Consider the following 19204-nt stretch of genomic DNA (forward strand, 5'->3'; position numbering starts at 1 on the left):
TAAAAAAAAAAAACTATATATTATATTAAATTACAGATTTCAGATCTCTACCTACTTTAGAATTAAACGGGAATCTGAGCTATTTACGATAAATGAAAAAATACGAGAATCTTGTCGTACCCTATGTCTCTACATGCTAACTTTAATGTATAAAAAAAAAATATTTATCTGAGTTTTATTTATTTATTAGCTTTTCATGCGAAAGAAGCATTACTATTACACTTAAGAGAAATGTAACGACTACTTAGTTATACATAAACGTTAACATTAACAACAATTGCTTAGGAATTAAGTACGGAGCGTAAATTATAAAACAAAATTTTCTTATAATACTTATTTTGCCATAATTATTTTCCTCAAAGTGCCAGTTTTGCACGCACGACATAAAAAGTTGATAACATTTAGTGGGAGAAGCCTTTGATGAGTTTGTAAGTGGAATGTAAAATACCTCTTACTATGTCAAAACTCTATTTATGGCTATATTTACAACCAAATGCAGGTTAATATCAAACTTGAGATTGGTTCGTTTTACGTTAATATGGTATAAGTATACTGCGTTAATACTTACCCACCCAATAAGGTATTTGCAATGCTATAGAGGCATTTATCAGTGACCTTTAGTATATGAACTTCACACTGCTGGCTATGCTCTCTCATAGGAGAGAAGGTTTTAGAGCACAGACCCACCACGCTGCTCCAATGTGATTTGGTGGCTTCACACATGTTTGAGAACATTATATAGAAATCTCATGCATGCACGTTTCCTCAAGCATGTTTTCCTTCACCGTTCGGGTAAGTGATATTTTAAATGCTTTTGATTGAATTGAGAACGCACATAACTCTTAACAGACAGAGTATCGGCCATAATTTTTTTCTTGATATAGTAGGTGTCTTAATCCAGCTAACTTTTGCGACTTATTGATATCTACACTTTCCGCTATCAGCCCAGTGGACCTCAAGAAAGGAGAAAGAATAAAACATTTTTTTTTTTTTTTCATTTGAAGTGTTACAAACAGTACATCTTATATTAACATAGAAACAGATTGTCTGTCTGTCATTAAATAACGTTTACAACGTTTGGTCTGGTATTAAAACTAGAAGTGCACTGTAGGTAAGTTACATTGACCTAAAAACCGAAATTCCACTGTAAAGTAAGTAGGTAGGTATGTCGCTCATCTCATAAATCGTAGTGAGCCATCTGGGTGCATGTTATCTGCATTTTTAGTTTGCAATTAGCATAAAGGGTTGACCTCGGTAAAATAAAAAGGCTAGATAGACTATTCACTTTAGCGCATAAAAAGACACAAACTCAAACCCGTCACAAATTATTTTTACAAAAAAAAAAAAACTATCACAGGCTCTTATGAACGTTCCTTTACATATTTACTAAACCAGTGGGGTTTTATAAATGATATCATAATAAATGAAGCGGTGATTGCCCAGTGGGTAGAAGCTCGACTCCACTTACGGGGGCCGAGTTCGTATCCCAGCACGCACCTGTAACTTTTCTAATTTATGTGCGTTTTAAGTAATTAAAATATCAAAACCTGCATGCTTGAGAGTTCTTCATTATGTTCTCAAAGGTATATGGAGTCCACCATGCCGCACTGGGTCAGCGTGGTGGACTACGGCATTAAACCCTTCACATTGTGGGAGGAGACCCGTACCCTGTAGTGGGCCGGTAATGGGTTGATATGATGATGATTTTATCCTGAGATAAACACATAACTTCTAGAGAATAAACTGTAACTAGCCCTCAAAAACAGGTACTCAGTGTAATATCAGCAGTGAAATGGATCACGGATTACAACGTCAAAAATAATATTCAAACAAAATTCACATATACGTTCATACGCACACACATAAACGTCTAGTTTGGATTCTTAATTTTTTAGGTCATATTTATGTACAATCTGAAATATAATACTTTATTTGATATAACTCTTTTATAAAGACTTCTACGCTCCACTGTCTTTTCGTCTTATCTTGTAATATTCAAAGAAAGAATTAATAAAGGTCTATGAAGTCTTCAACATTCAAAATTCAATTTTCATTTATTTTAAGTAATATAATGATAATATAATATAAGCACTTTTGAAACGTCAAGTCTGTCGGTTTGTAGTGAATCTTCCACCGGTTCCGAAGGTTGATTCTACAGAGAAAATGCCGGCAAGAAACTCAGCTGTTGCTCTTTTCCAACATCAACTATTTACATTTTACCATTCATTTTTGCATCTTGTAGGAGATAAAAGCGGAGCCGGATGCTTCCAAGGACCCTTATCATTAAGAATTAACACACCGGCCCTCTACAAGGCGCGGGCACCTCTCACAATGAGAAGGGTTTAGTGCGAATCGGTAGACTTCATACGCCTATAAGAACATTATGGAGAACTCTCAGGCATGCAGGTTTTCCCGCGAAGTTTTCTTTCACCGTTCAAACATGTGATATTAAATTGCTTTTATTAATAAAGCACATAACTCGGAAAAGTTATAGTGGCGTGCCGGGGATCGAACACGGTCCCCACTAAAGGGAAGCTGAAACCTTACCCACTAGGGCTATCACAGCATTTCACCGGCCCAATAACTAGGCGGAAGTATAAATGGACTAAAATTTCATTCGCAATCTGATAAAGTCGAACAAACCGGCCTTAAGTTACGTTTTAAGTTCAAGGTTTGTTTTCTAGGTTGCACCTTGTTGTGTGTTTGTGACGATATCTACAGCTAAATTGTATTACTATTACTATTGTATTTGTATTACTCAAAGGTCAGAAAAATCGTGTAAAATCATTTCAAAAGGGCGCTGATGAATAAATAAAGAATAGAAATACCTGGTACCGTGGAGAAGGACATAGACTCCTTTTTATTGTAGAAAAGCATGGTGACTGTCTACGTCAAAAGAATATACTATTTAAAATATGAATACGTTGAAAAATTAAGGATTGTTACCCATGCATGTTTAACAGCCAAATCTTGACAGCATTTTGTAAGAGATGCTTGCGTCCTAGAGAAGTTCATATAAAACCAGGAAAACTAACGGTAAAAAAAATATTCTTGCAGTTTCGTATGCTCGATAGCACTTTCTGATAGCACTTTAGACTTCCACATTATGCCTAATCAACTTTTCGGCTGACTTTAGTTCTACTCTTTATTTGCGAAATTATAGCCTAATCCAAGCAAATCATAACTCAATTATCCCTCTGAGTAATCCTGACCAGATATAGCTGAGCTCTCAAAAGTGTTACAAAGACAAGAGTCTTACCTACTACCTAATTAAAAAAAAATAAGGTAATAAAAATAGGTATCGTGACTTATTTTCTAAAACAATCGAAAAAAAATCTATTTATATATATATAAATATATAAAAATCCCGCGAAAAAGGCTCGTCGAGTGTCATGGCCACACTCGTGACGTCATACGCAAATTTGAGCTTTTGCAAGCACTTGTTCCGTAGCAAAAGATTATTGATTTTGGTATTTATAGCTATGCTAATAGGTGAAAATCACAAAATACTTGATATACGCAGAAATTTTTGGAGTACACAAATTATTTTTATATAGACCTATTATGTTTATTAGGGCAGTGTCAAACAAGTAAAACACTTCTTGACAGCATGCATGCCCGAATCATCTGACGCTATTTCATCCGAAATGTTAGTAAATCTGCCTTTGTATCTTTGTGTTTGTACATTTGGTTAAAGATAAAAAGGTATCTTCGTTCAGACTGGTTAATATTATGCATAATCTGTGGTCGGTTTAAGTTGGAGTAGAAATTCAAAACGACAGGAGCCCAGATCAAAAATGAAGGTGATATAAAATGGTGAGAAAAATAGAGGTACAGAGGAGTACAGGCAGAAGTTGAAAGGGGAGATTGAAGAAGTTATATCTTTGTATTTAATTAACAGTGTTATATAAGTTCAGATAGATTGATATTTGAGTTTATAAGGTACCATGTTGTTATTAGAGATAGTTAAACGATTAAACGTTGTAAGATAAAAGTCAAAAATATCTTTATTCAAGTAGGCCCACAGGTGGCACTTTTGATGCGTACATAAGAATTACACGGCAGTGAGATGATGGCGATTACCACATTCGTGAACTTAAAACTAAAGCTGCGAGGGTTCCAAACGCGTCCTGGTCTAAGAAGAAGCAAACAACAAACTTAGCCGGGTGTTTTTTTTTTTATCACCATCTCACAATGTCATTTAAAATTATTAGAAAGCAGCCTGGTTAGAGCAATAACTCACACCCAAGCTTTTTTATCGATTACGTAGTCCTTTATACTATAATAGGACTTTTCTATAAGCTTACGTTTAATACAAACTTTGAACTTTTTAAGAGACATCTCCAAGATGTCAATTGGTAGTTTATTGTAGAATTGTATGCAATTTCCTTTAAACGAATTATGAATTTAATGTAACCTAGTATATTGCACTGTAAGTTTATTCTTACTTCTAATGTTTAAATTATTGCAGTCACATTTTTTCTTAAATTTAGAAATGTTTTTATGAACGTACATTAAATTTTCAAATATGTACTGACTATACACTGTCGTTATTTTAAAATCTTTGAATTTATCTCTCAATGACTCTTTCCGACCCATTTTGTAGATAGAACGAACAGCCCTCTTCTGCAGCACGAAAATAGTGCTAATATCAGCAGCATTACCCCAAAGTAAAATTTCATATGACATAATGCTGTGAAAGTAACTAAAATATACCAGTCTAGCAGTTTCTACGTCGGTCATATGGCGTATCTTCTTTACCGCATAGGCAGCAGTACTAAGCCTGTTCGATAAATTATTTACATGAGGGCCCCATTGAAGTTTAGAATCTTACGTTATTCCTAGAAAAACTGTCGTATCCTCCAGTTTCAGTTCCTCATTATTAAGTAGTACAGTGGTTTTCACGTGTTTAATGGTTACACTCAGGCACATTTTCCTTTAATAGAGAGAGAGCCATATCTGGTAAAGAGTTTAATGATTCTGTTGTGGAGACGGGAATGTTGGTAAAGAAGGTTTCAAAAGCAGTAGCCACCTCGAAATCTGTTGTTAGGGCTTTATTATCTACATTAAGTTTCAAGTTATTATTTCGTGGTGTTACTCTTCCCGTCTCCTCATTAATTATGTTCCAAGTAGTTTTGATTGCATTGCTGCTATTTTTAATTTTATTTTTGATGTATCGCGTCTTTTCCAAGTGGCAAGCGCGTTTAAAATTCTTGGAAAACAATTTAACATAATCCCTAAACTCATCACCAGTGTTATATTGACGTTCAGCATACAATTCGTACAGCTTTTGCCTATTTTTATGAAGTTTAACTGTCGCGCACTCACTAAAATTTAATGTATCAGTAATCACAACCGACTTACTAGTAAATATAGAATGAAATAGTCTATTAAAGGTATTGAAAAAGGAGCTGTACATTGCATTTGGAGTCGCCCCTGAGGGTAGGAATGGGAGGTCATTTACTAGGCTAATTCTCATTTTCTCTATGCGGTTGGATGTTACAGGAAAAAATGTTATTTTACGCTTAGAAACATTTTTCTTCACATTTTCAAATTGAATAATTTGACCACAATGATCAGAGTCTAATTTACTAATAATATTTTTGCTTATAGGAATTATATTTGTTAAGATGTTATCCAAACAGGCGCTAGTAGCAGTTATATAATAGCATAGCACGTCATATAAAAACCAAGCAACTTTAGAGCTCTAGTTCTCAACTTCTAAGCTTCTGGGATCTTCTGATCCCCTAGTAACGCTGCAGTCTAGTAACGCTCTTTTTGTTTTGATTTTTTCCATTACAAGTTAGCCCTTCTGACTGCAATCTCACCTGGTGGTAAGTGATGATGCAGCTGGCGATAAACGGTTAGCCTGTTGGGGTTGCCGTTATATTAAACTTATACCCCTAATCGGTTCCAAGGCGGCTGTATTGCTAAGTCAATGGACACGTATTTGTCAATAGGTTGATAACTAACCCCAGCTGAAGCCTCCGACGAGACCAGATTAAAGTAAACTACGAAATAATATCGCATCGAACCAGAGACCTCCAAGTTCATCATATCCCCCATTACAGGCCCAATACAGGGCATGGGTCTCCTCCCACAGTGAGAAGGGGTTAAGGCCGTAGTCCACCACGCTGGCCCTATGCGAACTGGTGGACTCCACTCACCTTTAAGAATACTCAGGCATGCTGGTTTCCTCAGAATGTATTTCCTTCACCGTTGAAGCAACTGATATTTAAATTGCTTAAATTAAAAACGCACATAACTCCGAAAAGTCAGTTGAGCGTGTCGGAGCGCGAACACGGTCTCCACGAAAGAAAAGCCGATGTCTTACCCACTAGGCCATACCCGTTCTAATGCGCCGAAGAATTCTGCTAACTCTGGCAAAAGCTACACATTTTACGAACAAAAATCCCTCAATACAAAAATCCCTCAAATATATATAATCCCTCAATATATATATATATATATATATATGTTGCAACCCACGCTGGTAAACCTACTTACAGACTCAGTCTGTTTTGTAGGGCTAGAATGCGCGCCTGGTTACTATCTCGTGGTGCGCATGCTAGCCCTACTGGTCTCTGGTATCTTTAGGTAACTCTAGCTCTAAACAATGGCGATAGTAAACAATATAATAATGTATGTAAATAGAACGAACCTGTGTTCTGCCAAACATGATGCTTGTCTCACTACGTATGAGGCGCGCGCGGCGTACGCGCTTTTTTTATACCTATCTGTGCAAGTGACCCTCAAACTAATGGGTCAGTCTTGGTGTATTTAACAAGGAAAATATTATCTCTGAAATGTTAAGTCAATTGTATCTTCAAAGACGAGTAAAAATGTTTATTTTAATTCTTATTTTTGCCATTTTGCAATATTTGCTTTCCTTTAATATTAGTTAATAGAATTGTAAGGGGTAGTCAGGGGTAAACAAGGGGTTGGCACTATGTATGAAATTCCTATGTTTTCGATATTAGACATACCGAAAAAGCTATAGTGAACGATCAATAACGAGTGAACAAAATTCAGGGTTAATAAACTATATTATTAAGTATTTAATTTAGTTATTACTTTGGGATATTAATATTATAATTATTATTAGTATAGAATAATGATAATGATTTTTGCACGCCAATCTTGGCTGGATATGTAAATCATGAATTACGCATAACATCTATTTTTTTGTACCATGTTCAGGCAAAAAAAAAAAATATATAATAATCTTCTTCGTGTAATGATTGATGATAATTTACATAAAATATTTCCCCATTTTTATTCTAGGTATACAAAATAATACCTAGAAATACAAAACTATGAAAGCCAACTAAAATTAATTAGTCATACAGTTTCTTTAAAGTAAACCATTACTTAATAACTTCCGCTTTCTCCTTTGTACACAAAGTAAACGTTTATTATTGTGTTACATAAAAAAAGAGTTTAAGTACCTTTTAAAATTCAATTCATTATAAATATTTAGTGGTATTTACATGAAATCTGTGGCTCACCGAATTGACAGAAGGAGGGTAAAATGTTTAAGGTTGATTGTATTTATGTATGTTTGTTGTATTCTTACCATGGGCGTATTTCCCTAGGGCCAAAAGGTGCATTGCCTTAGGCAGCAGGTTGCGAGGGGCGACGAAAGCAGAAGTTACATAATAATCGGTTCGGTAATCTTTAAGTTTATAGTTATATTACAAACTTAAAGTTTACTGTTACCAACTTAAAGATTACAGAATAAATCTATACCTACTAATATATAACAGTTATTGTAATTCAGCCATCTGAATCTGTAATCGGTTCAGTAATCTTTAAGTTTGTAATATAACTATAAACTTAAAGATTACCGAACCCATTACAGATTCAGATGGCTGAATTACAATAACTGTTATATATTAGTAGGTATAGATTTATTCTGTTTAAGAAAATCTACAAAAGTAAAAGACTAATCCTTGAAAACTATAAAATTAGGAATACGCTTTTCTTGTTAATTGTTTGTTAAAATAGATACAATAATTGCATGTATTTGTAGAATAACACAGCACAAGTGAGATATAAAGGCTGCATCTCGTAAGCTCTAGTCTACAAAGGCTTCGCGGAACCTTGGCAGCTAAATATTGATCGTTGAATGATACATATTTATCGTATCCTACCGCTAATAAAGGTGCTGCGACATGCAACGGAAGTTCTACAATTTAAATTCAAAATTCATTTATTTCAAGTAGGCCGAGTTTATAAGCACTTTTGAAACGTCAAGTCAGTCTGTTTGTAGTGACCGGTTCGCCAGGCAGATTTTACCGAGAAGAGCCGGCAAGAAATTCAGCAGATTGCTTTTTTCAACATCATTTTATAATTTAACAGTCTTTTTTTTTAATTTTTTAATTTTTCTATCTTGTGAGAGATGAGAGCGGAGTAATCTGCTTCCAAACAAAACTTTCTTTAAAGAATTCATCAATAGTGTAGTAACCACGATTGATTAAATGCATTTTAATACATTGTTAAAACTTAGGTAAAAGAAGGTCTAATATTACCTTGGGTATCATATAATATCTATGTTATAAATTCAAAAAAATTCAAAATTCAAAATTCATTTATTTCAAGTAGGCCTAATATAAGCACTTTTGAAACGTCAAGTCTGTCTGTTTGTAGTGATTCTACCACCGGTTCGGAAGGCAGATTCTACCGAGAAGAAGCCGGCAAGAAACTCAGCAGTTGCTCTTTTCCAACATCAACAATTTACATAATATAAAAGCAAATACCCATCCCTACAAAGGATTTCTGTACTTTTCTCAGACAATATACAGTAATACGCAATATCATTTTATATGCGTTCCTAGTAAGTCGATTATTTATATCAACTTTTTGTTTATAATAATTAAGATTATATTAGTATAAATATATTGCGAAGCTATTAAGAAAGTACACCTATTTCTATAAACATACATAACAAACACATAGACATAAGAAAACGGGTTATCGTTTAATCATCCATCTCGAATGCATATGGAGAAAACATTTTCTCCCCCGGGAAAAAAAAAAAATTCCACCCGTGCGCCTATTCACTGTTGTCGTACTTTGGCCCACTACACGGCATGGAGCTCCTCACACACCTTTAAGAAAATTATGGAAAACTCTCAGGCATGCAGGTTTTCTCACGATGCAAGTGAGAAAGAACGAACCGTTGAAGCAAGTGATTTATTAATTGCTTAATACGCACGTTACTTAAAGTTAGAGGTGCGTGCTGGGATTCGAACTCGGCCTCCTGAAAGTAAAGCCGAAGACCTAGCCACTGGGCTATCACGGTTTACAGATGATGAATATCGCAGGGAATATAATGAAGGGAAATATTTTTGGTTTCCTGTCCCTGCTAGCCGTGCAGGAAAGTGTTAGATAATCCTTATCTGAGTTAAACTCGTAACTTACCTGCAAGCTAGTTTTTATCATGACTTCCGGTTTTGGCAGTCAAGTTACTGATATCTAGTCATTGTTCATGTGCTGATTGAGTTGTGTGACCTAGATAGGCTTAAAGCAGCAACAAATTGTGTGAGTTTTGTATTTGACATTGATACGCGTGTTTAAGGGGTTCCGTACCTTACAAGTAAATCATTTAAAGGAAATTGTATTCAAATTTTACGATAAACTACCCGTTGATATGTTGGAGATGTGTCTTGAAAAGTTCAAAGTTTGTATTAATCGTAAGCTTATAGAAAAGTCCTATTATAGTACTAAGGACTACATCAACGATAAAAATGATTGGGTATAAATTATTGCTCTAACCAGGTTGCTTCTTTAATAGTTTTAAATGACAATGTGAGATGGCAATAACAAAAATAAAAAAAACAACCTGCTAAGTTTGTTGTGGGCTTCTTCTTAGACCAGTGCGGATTTGGAACCCTCATAGCCTTTCATTTTAAGTTGACAAATTTAGTTATCGCCATCAATCATTTATATGTCATATTTTACATGCAATGTACGTATAGATAGGTGCCTGTTTGAATAAATAAATATTTTAATTTGACTTTGATTTCAGGATCGATTTGTTCTCCCTCCGTCTGTCCGTCCGATTGTCCGTCCATCCATTCGTAACTACTGTCTTCAAACTGCCAGATCTCTATATCATCAACGCCTGTGCCCACTGCTGGGCAAACCCGTCTTCCTCACTTATATCTCTATGAATGTTGTAGAGCATAGACCCACCTAGCTGCTCTAATGCAGGTTGGCTGGTTTAACGCTTCTTATCACAACTTAGTGATAATAACAGGGACTGACCTCTAAGTCCGGGTTGGTACTGAAAATTTTAAACATATAAAACTCAATTCTTCAATTCCTAGGCCAAAGCAGAAATCGAACTTAGGACCTCTCGAGCCGCAGTTCAACATGGCAACAAAGTATAACGACCTTCCTTATAATTTAAACAACAAAGGTAAATACTTCGGTCTATATATTTTAACATGGAAACTCTGTCTTCACTTATTTTCTTATTATTCGCTGAATTGCTCTTTTAATCTCTCGGTTCTTATAATCCTTTGTTCATCTAATCGAAGTTACTGAAACCTGCTGGTTGTTTACCATTTTTACTGAGAGTAAGTACCTCAAGTAATTTTATAAACTTATTGCGGTACAAAAACTTCATTAACTGCAACCGTTTCCTTGACTCACGTTTTTCAATCAAATGTTTCAAAAGTGTCGATTAGAGAATCGGCAAAAGTGGCTGATGAAATATGAACAGAGTTGATTAATAAAAAAACTGAACGCGATGAAAAATTTGATTAGTTTACTACAACATAGGTAAATATAATCACAGAATATGAAAATTAAGCTTAATTTGCTATACACCGCGAAAAATAGGAGAATCTGTATGGTGTAATTTATAATTTCTTCAATCTCCTAAACTCCACACCAAACAGATCTTTCAAAATGTACGCCCTCTACGCACGTTTCGCTACGAAACCTGAGTATTCTCAGGAGATGTTGACTTAACAATGAATAAACATTGTCACACATACAACACGTCAAAAACTTTTTTATTATGCCTATCCCTACTAATCCCTAATCCCTAATCCGTAATCCCTAATCCCTACTACCTGTTACGCTTTCACGCAAAAACTACTTAACCGATCCTCATGAAACTTTGTACACATATTCTTGGAAGTGTTAGAAGTAGTAAAGGATACTTTTTATCCCGACATTAAGCTCGGTTCCTTTGGGAGAGGTGATTTTACACCATAACTCCTACAAATTATAACCGATTTAAATAATTATTTTTGTACTATAGAGGTTATAATATGTCTTTAAATTTACCCAAACTGTTGTTGGAGAAAGAGGACAGAACTCCTCAGCGGACAGCAGCAAACCCCTCATTTAAGGCTTAGTGATACTCAATACTTTTTTTTTTTTTTCTAAAACTAAATTTAATGCCACATCAAAAAACAAAATCAAACGCAGACGAAGTCGCGGGCAACAGCTAGTATTAAAATAATTCGATGCAATAGGCTTCACTTTCATCGACACACAAGAATAATGTTTGTTAAATTGTATAATGTTGATGTTGGATAAGAGTAAATGCTGAATTTCTTGGCAGCTTCTTGTCTATAATCTAAAGTCACTACACGCAAACAGATTTTAAGTTTCCAAAAAAAAATTCACATTTAAATTGAAATTTTCTTTATTCGTGTACGTTTTTCGCACAATTATTAAGCGTTTATATATTCATCATCATCATTATATCGACCCACTACCGGCCCACTACAGGGCACGGGTCTCCTCCCACAATGAGAATGGGTTTAGGCTTTAGGCCACTTCGCTGGCCCAGTGCGGATTGGTGGACTCCACACACCTTTGAGAACATTATGTAGGATTCTGAGGCATGCAGGTTTCCTCACGATGTTTTCCTTCACCGTTAACGCAAGTGATTATTTATATAAATAAAAAAGCACATAATTCTGAATAGAATGGAACTCAGTCTACCCGAAAAGGAACCCGAAGCCCGTACCTCTAGTCTATCACGACTAGGTATAATGACACACAGAGTAAAAAAAGAAACTTAAAGTTACAGATTCGTTTCACATACTCATTAACATTAAATACTGATTTTTATCTATGAAGAACATCATAATAAAAATATAGCAAAACTGAGTTCAAAATAAAGCTGTACCTAATCAATGGATTAAAACATAATATTGATACTATAATGAAACAAAATCAATGAAAAAGAGATAACTTCTCCTCCTTAATAGGCTCTCCTATCAGGCTTGGTGTTGAGAGATTTCAGCGAAAAAAACTTCTTCATTTTGTTGTACACACATGTTTTGCGCGTCTTGTTGCGCAGGCGCATAATGTTGCTATCAATTAATTGTCAGGGAAATTACTTACTTTACTACTTTACTACTTCTGACAAATGGTGAAATGTGAACTCGGTATAACCATTAGTAAAGTATTATTGAAGGCCGACTAGCGCAGTGGGCAGCGACCCTGCTTTTTGTGTCCATGCCCGTGGGTTCGATTCCCACAACTGGAACATGTTTATGTGATGAACATGAATGTTTTTCAGTGTCTAAGTGTTTATCTGTATATTATAAGTATGTATGTATATTATTCATAAAAATATTCATCAGTCCTCTTAAAACCCATAACACAAGGTGCGCTTACTTTGGGCTAGACGGCGATGTGTGTATTGTAGTATATTTATTTATTTCCAAGACATTTCTTTATAAGAATCTTATAATATATAGTATATAGTTCACTGCGGGACTAATGCATGCAAGTTTTCACTAAGTCTAGAAAATCTTCAATCGGTTACCTAATGATTTGGGTGATGCGTAGAGAAAGAAACGTTTACCCAACTTTTAGATGATGACTAACGGCGTTAGGCGCCATCTAAAGTTACGACATCGATTCAGCTGTGCGTAATGTTGAGGGAACTCGCAAACTGACACTTGACAGATGAAAAAAATATAATTGTTTTTTAATAGGCTTTCAAATATCGATATCATTATTCTTCTTCATAGTTTTCATTAAAACGAATAAAAATTTAATTAAATAAAAAAGTAAAAATAATGCCCCTGCACACTCACGTCATCCTACTTTACATCATAGTGTTTTCGAAGGCGTGTGATGCATGTTGGCAATCCAATCCAATCCAATCGGCCAGCATGTTGGACTTAAGCTAAAACCCCTATCTTTCTGAGTCGAACCCGTGCCCTGCTGGGACCGGTAATGTGATCAAGTTTTGATAATGATGAATATGGGAATACAGTGATATAGAAACAAGACCCACTATCCTACTTCACTCATTGATTAGGATTGTAGAAACCACAAGTACCTATAAATTTGAATTTATCAATAACTTAAACTAATCGAGAGCAAAACTAATTCTGAAATACGAATCCATTACAAACAAATTATATTCACTCACAACAGGTTGGTAGGCACGACTCTCAATCAACTTTCGTTTGACCCATAACAAATTGTTCTAGACTAACAAGTATTGCTGTTGCAAAGGAAGTCAGGGTCTGGTTTCACTCGGTTTCAGAAAAAAAATGACGAAACTAATCGAAAATTTAGAAAAAAAAATGGCAAAGTAGACGAGTTTTTAAATCGTCGGAATGAATTAAAGTATGGTTGTTTGCAAAGTCGGTTGTTTACTTTCTGAGTTAATTTGAATGGAATCGACTTTAATGAATCTGATAAAATTCACTTAAAAAATCTTCTTAAATACACTTTACGACTATATGAATTCCATTGCAGTACCGAGTCCAATATATCTTCAATGTACAGAATTTGACCTGCTGTAGTTTTATTATAAGTATAGATTAAGGTGTAAAATCATTAAAAACGTTAAAAAAGCGAACGCGCACTTTATCGCTCGGCTTTTGTTTTTTATTTATATTTCAGCCAATTTACAGAAAACCATGATAAAAAATACACTTAAGGGGACATTGTTTTATAATACGTGAAGATAGATTTTATCTAATTTTTTGTCTTTTTAATGACCCGTTAAATAAACATACCTAAAACCGAACAAATATTGTAATACGACTGCTTAGGATGTATGGTCAATAACCTTTGCCTGTCCTGTAAGGCACAAATCAAAAAGCATGAAAAAATTGTAACGCATGAGACAAGAGGCTATTCCGCAATCTTTTTCTGATAAACGTTACAACCCTTGGGGCGGTATTGAAGTGTTTACCAACCACAGTTTAGATAATTTATACCACTAATTTTCCGAAAATGAGATATAAAAAGTTGTTTTTGTGATTCTATTTTATGTGATATAAAGCAAATTTATTTTTATTACCAAAGTGGACCACACGTTGAACACGCGTTATACACTCTAAGCTTCATGACACTATAAGCCCGTACATATTTATGACACATCCAATTTCAATCTATTATTTGAGTCGAGACATTGTTTCTCACAAATTTCACGGGAGACATAGGTACTCGTATTTCGCCAATGCGCCATATAACTTTTATGGTTTTTCTTATAATAAATGATCTCACCTTTTCTTTCTTAATCGATTTAAAGGGCTTTTAATGTTTTGTCTTATTAAAAATTAGAAAAAATAATGAGTAAGTCATCATTTTCTATTACAAAACCCCGACGCAAGAATAACAGGGTGTTATGAATTTAACGTGTGTGTGTGTATATCTGTCTGTGGCGTTGTAGCTTCCAAAAGGATGAACAGATTTTGATATTGATTCTTTGTTTCAAATGTATGTATAATTAATCGGGAGAGATGAAAATTGTTCCACAATGGCCACCGCCGCAAAATGGCGGATAACATATTTTTTCATAAACCTCTCAATTTGGGTACCAAATGAAAAGAGTTGACTAGTAGAATACTATACATTGTGTCAAACTTCAAATACTAGATGGCTGCCACCACAAAATGGTGATTTTTATTGACTTTGTTTGTTACAAAAGTTACAATTAATTGCGTTTATATATTTGTAAGCTCACTGATTAATTAATTGTACATAATTTAAAAAAATATTGCGATGTTTACGTTTAGCTTATTTTATTCGAATGAAAGAATTGAGTGCCGTACGGCCTAGACCTCTTGCCTCGGCCAGTGACACTGAAGTCATCACACGAGCAAAAAATGGCACCGTTAAAAACTTGTCTAACTTACGATCCTAAGTCAGGCTGTCAAGACTATGTACATTTTTCTACTAGTCAAGCCCTTTTATTAGATACCCAAATGGAGTTGTAAAAACAAATATAATATAGTTCGTCTTGTAGAATATTCGTGGTGGCGGCCATCTTGGATTTGTAATTTTCCCCTTAGAGCCCTTTCATTTGATACCCATATTGAGGATTTTGTTAAAATAAACCTAAAACGCCACACCGGCGGCGGCCATTTCAGACCGACTTTCATCAAACATAGCTTAGAGTACTTTCCACTACTTAACCTTTCAAACTAAAAACAATCTTCTTCATCCGCTGCCACTGATAGACACACACACGCACACACACACAACACACACACATACACACTCAGAGAGATTTCAAGCTTATAACACCGTTTTTGGGTCGGGTGTTAAAAAGTCCTTTGTAGGTTTGAGAAAAAAATCTTGTCAAATTGAAGTCTCTTCCTTAATATGTACCATTATATAATGATACCTATTAAGGAACGATGATTTGCTACAATCCTCACGAAAGAGAAAATCTTGTAATCTGCATGCAAAGGTATGCGAAGCACTTTTACACTTGTTCGACGTACACCTTCAGTGCAGCATCATAAAGAAAACTGGCAATGCAGAAAAAATTAGAAGGTGGATTTAAATTAAAAGATTTTTTATAAAAAGGAAGGTCCTCAATTAGACCTGCACCGACTATAAAAAATTGTAGAAAAAATGTATTTCTCGTTCAGACGGTAGATTAGCCCAACAAATTCATAGATTTTACAATTATTCAACTGGTTTAATGTGTCGTTGTTATATATTTTGTTATTGATATGCAATGAATTATACTTTTCTACTTATTATATTTCTTTATAATTGTTCTTTCAGAGGCAAATTAAAACATTTTTCTGGTATGCTAAACATATCATAGTCCATCATTTCTTTATTGTAATAAGCCCGTAGAATGATTTATGAGCCTGAAAAATGGACTTGAAAATGTGTACATAAATAATAAAGAAATCAATAAATATACTACGAAAATACACACATCGCCATCTAGCCCCAAAGTAGGCGTAGCCTTTGTTATGGGTACTAAGATGACTGATGAATTTTTTTATGAATATTATACAGATTAACACCCTGACACTGAAAAACATCCAGTGGAAAATATTTGGATGATAAACCAAATATTTTCCAGTAATGGGATTCGAACACACGGCCTTTGACTCCGAAAGCAGGGTCGCTGCCCACTGCGCCAGTAAGCCTTCTAAAGATGGCAGTGGGATGTAAGCGATAGTCATAAACTACATAGATGTTCTTAAAGATGGAAGACGCAACACTTAGCGCAAGTTAGGTGGCTTCTTAGGTAAGTGATTAAAACGCTATAGCGGTAATGGTGTTACGTCAAACCTGTCATTGTGCGATCGGTCACCTGGTGACATTACATAAAGGACTATGGTTGCACAAACCTTGCTACTGGCGGACTTTCGATAAACAACTATACTTGGTCACAGTTAACTGGTTCATTTCTTTAAAATCGTTTTTGCTTATGCAGGGTAATACAGTGACACAGATAAAGACATCATGATGTGTGCAAAGGTGGTCTTATTGCTCACGTTAAAGTTTCGAAATGCTTATGAAGTCAACAAATTCACACTTATACTGAGAGCCTAGCCGTGCCCTGAAGTAAGCCGATAATGATGGTGGAGATGATGAAATTCAAAAATACTTTCCTTTGTTTTAACAACTTAGTTAAAACTAATGAAACTTATTATATGATTTAAAAGCCATATAAGTGCGTACGCTTTATTATTTTAAAGCACTTAATGCTGAAATTGAACCAGTTTGAAACAGGCTCACCTACATCTAGTTGCAAGTGGCCCAGCGGTCAAAACATACCTACTTAAGATTGCAGGAAAGTCAAATCAAAATATTCAGTTAAAAGTACAACCTGTTTGCTTAGAAAATTCCAATTTAAATTCTATGTCATTTGTCGACTCCGGCGCATCGGTGAGCACTGTGATAAATGGGAGGCTACGGGTTCAATCTCCATCCCAGATTTTTAACTGTCATCAATCAAAGCTTTTTCAATTACACGAGGTAACTGACGGATTGACTTGTCCAACCCAAAAATCGAACTCACAAAAAAAAAAGTCAAAAGTCAAGGTCAACATTTTAATTATCAACTATTACGTAAAAAAGCGGTGATAGCGCATTGGGTAGGAGCTCGACTTCATTTTCGGTAGGCCGAGTTCGAATCCCAGTACGCACCTCTAACTTTAAGATATGTGCGTTTAAGTAATTAAAATATCACTTGCTTTAACGGTATAGAAAAACATAGTGAGGTAACCTGCATGCCTGAGAGTTCTACACAATGTTCGCAAAGGTGTGTGGAGTCCACCAATCCGTAATGGGCCAGCGTGGTGAACTACAGCGTTAACCGTAAATAGTGGGCTGGTAATGGGTTGATGTCAAAGCCAGCTGTGCTGTATTATTAGTGCAAATTGCCATTGAAAACAATGCATTGGCATTTTCTATACACTCAGACTATACCTACTGGTGACACTTGTGAAGGAAAGTGACCACGCGTAGTGCTTTCTCGCATCGGTATCCGGGTGTCTTTGTCCTATGCAAGTTATCTATTAAGTTAATCGTTAAACTTGTGTACAGTTTTTATATCACAATTTCTCTAAAGTGCAAGTGACTTTTGGTTTAAGGCATAAGCGATGCTACTTACTTCTCTAGAACCTCAAAACACTCATACTTCGAATGAGTATTTTGTTGACTTCGTTGAATACGGTTGAATGATTATTTTAAGGTTTTAAGTCATTAAGTTCAAGGAGATTAGCTTTTGAGGTGTAGGTAGAAATATAATTAGAACATAAAACAAAGGCAGGACAACCTCTTTAAAAGATAATAATTTAAAAAAGGTAATAGTGAAACTCTTCCTTATAAGAACTGATTTTTATCAGATGCACGTAATAGAAAAAAAACTCTGTTCTCTGAGGTAGATTCAATGATATGGTAAATCTCAATTTGGGCAGTTAGTTGGTACAACCATTAAATTACAAATTCATTTAAACATTGATAATAATGGTCTGTTTAGCCGCTCTTGTACGAAAAATTACTATTATCCCGTAGATAAATAGTATGCTGAATGTTAAGGCCTGAAATTAAATTTTATTTAATCATCATCATTTTGGGTTGCGCAAATATGATAATATTTCTCAATTTCGGTCTCGTCTCAAGTGGTTACCTATCAGACTTCGCCGGAATTTGCACATTGTTTCTATTCTGTACTGTGTTTTATTTCATCCTTCTACTCCTCTTTACCTTCCTTACGCGGAAGTTAATCTTAATAATAATAATACGGTTCAGGCTATTAAAATATAGAACGCCCTGCCGTTAGATATCCGTGAGGCACAATCAATTGGGACCTTCAAGAAACCGAACATCGCTGAAGCGGATCATTTTAAGTGTGTAATTTTAATTATTTATGTATTTCATATAAATTGAGAATGTTATATGTTATCTATTTATATAGGTATTTGTGTTATATATTTTATTTGTATTAATATGTAATATATATATATATATATATATATTATATTATATTTTATTTATATATTTGTATAATTGCACCACCTACCTCTTTTCTATGTTTTTTCCTTTTACGCCATTGGTTGCCTAGAAGAAATCGCTATGTAGCGATAAGGCAACCAAATTGTACTCTCTTGATATGTATTTATATCTCTGTAACTGTACAATTAAAGTGTATTCATTCATTCATTCATCTATATAATAAAAAAAGAGTTTACATAAAACGAAAAAAAATAATATAATAATATTCAGTTTATTACATTAAAACTTGCAAGCCTTTAAATTAGATAAAACTTTGTCCTACTTATATTATTTCTTATAATATCTACAATTAAACATGTTATATTGTTGCAAGTAAATGATTATGATAATGATCTTTTATTATAATTTAGCTTTTATAATCAGGTTTTTTATTTTATAAATTTCATAAATATTATATTCAAAAAATTAAAGCATTTTCAGTGTTAAATGTAAAAAT

The sequence above is a fragment of the Pararge aegeria genome, chromosome 8, assembly GCF_905163445.1.
Source record: "Pararge aegeria chromosome 8, ilParAegt1.1, whole genome shotgun sequence".
Classification (NCBI taxonomy): domain Eukaryota; kingdom Metazoa; phylum Arthropoda; class Insecta; order Lepidoptera; family Nymphalidae; genus Pararge; species Pararge aegeria.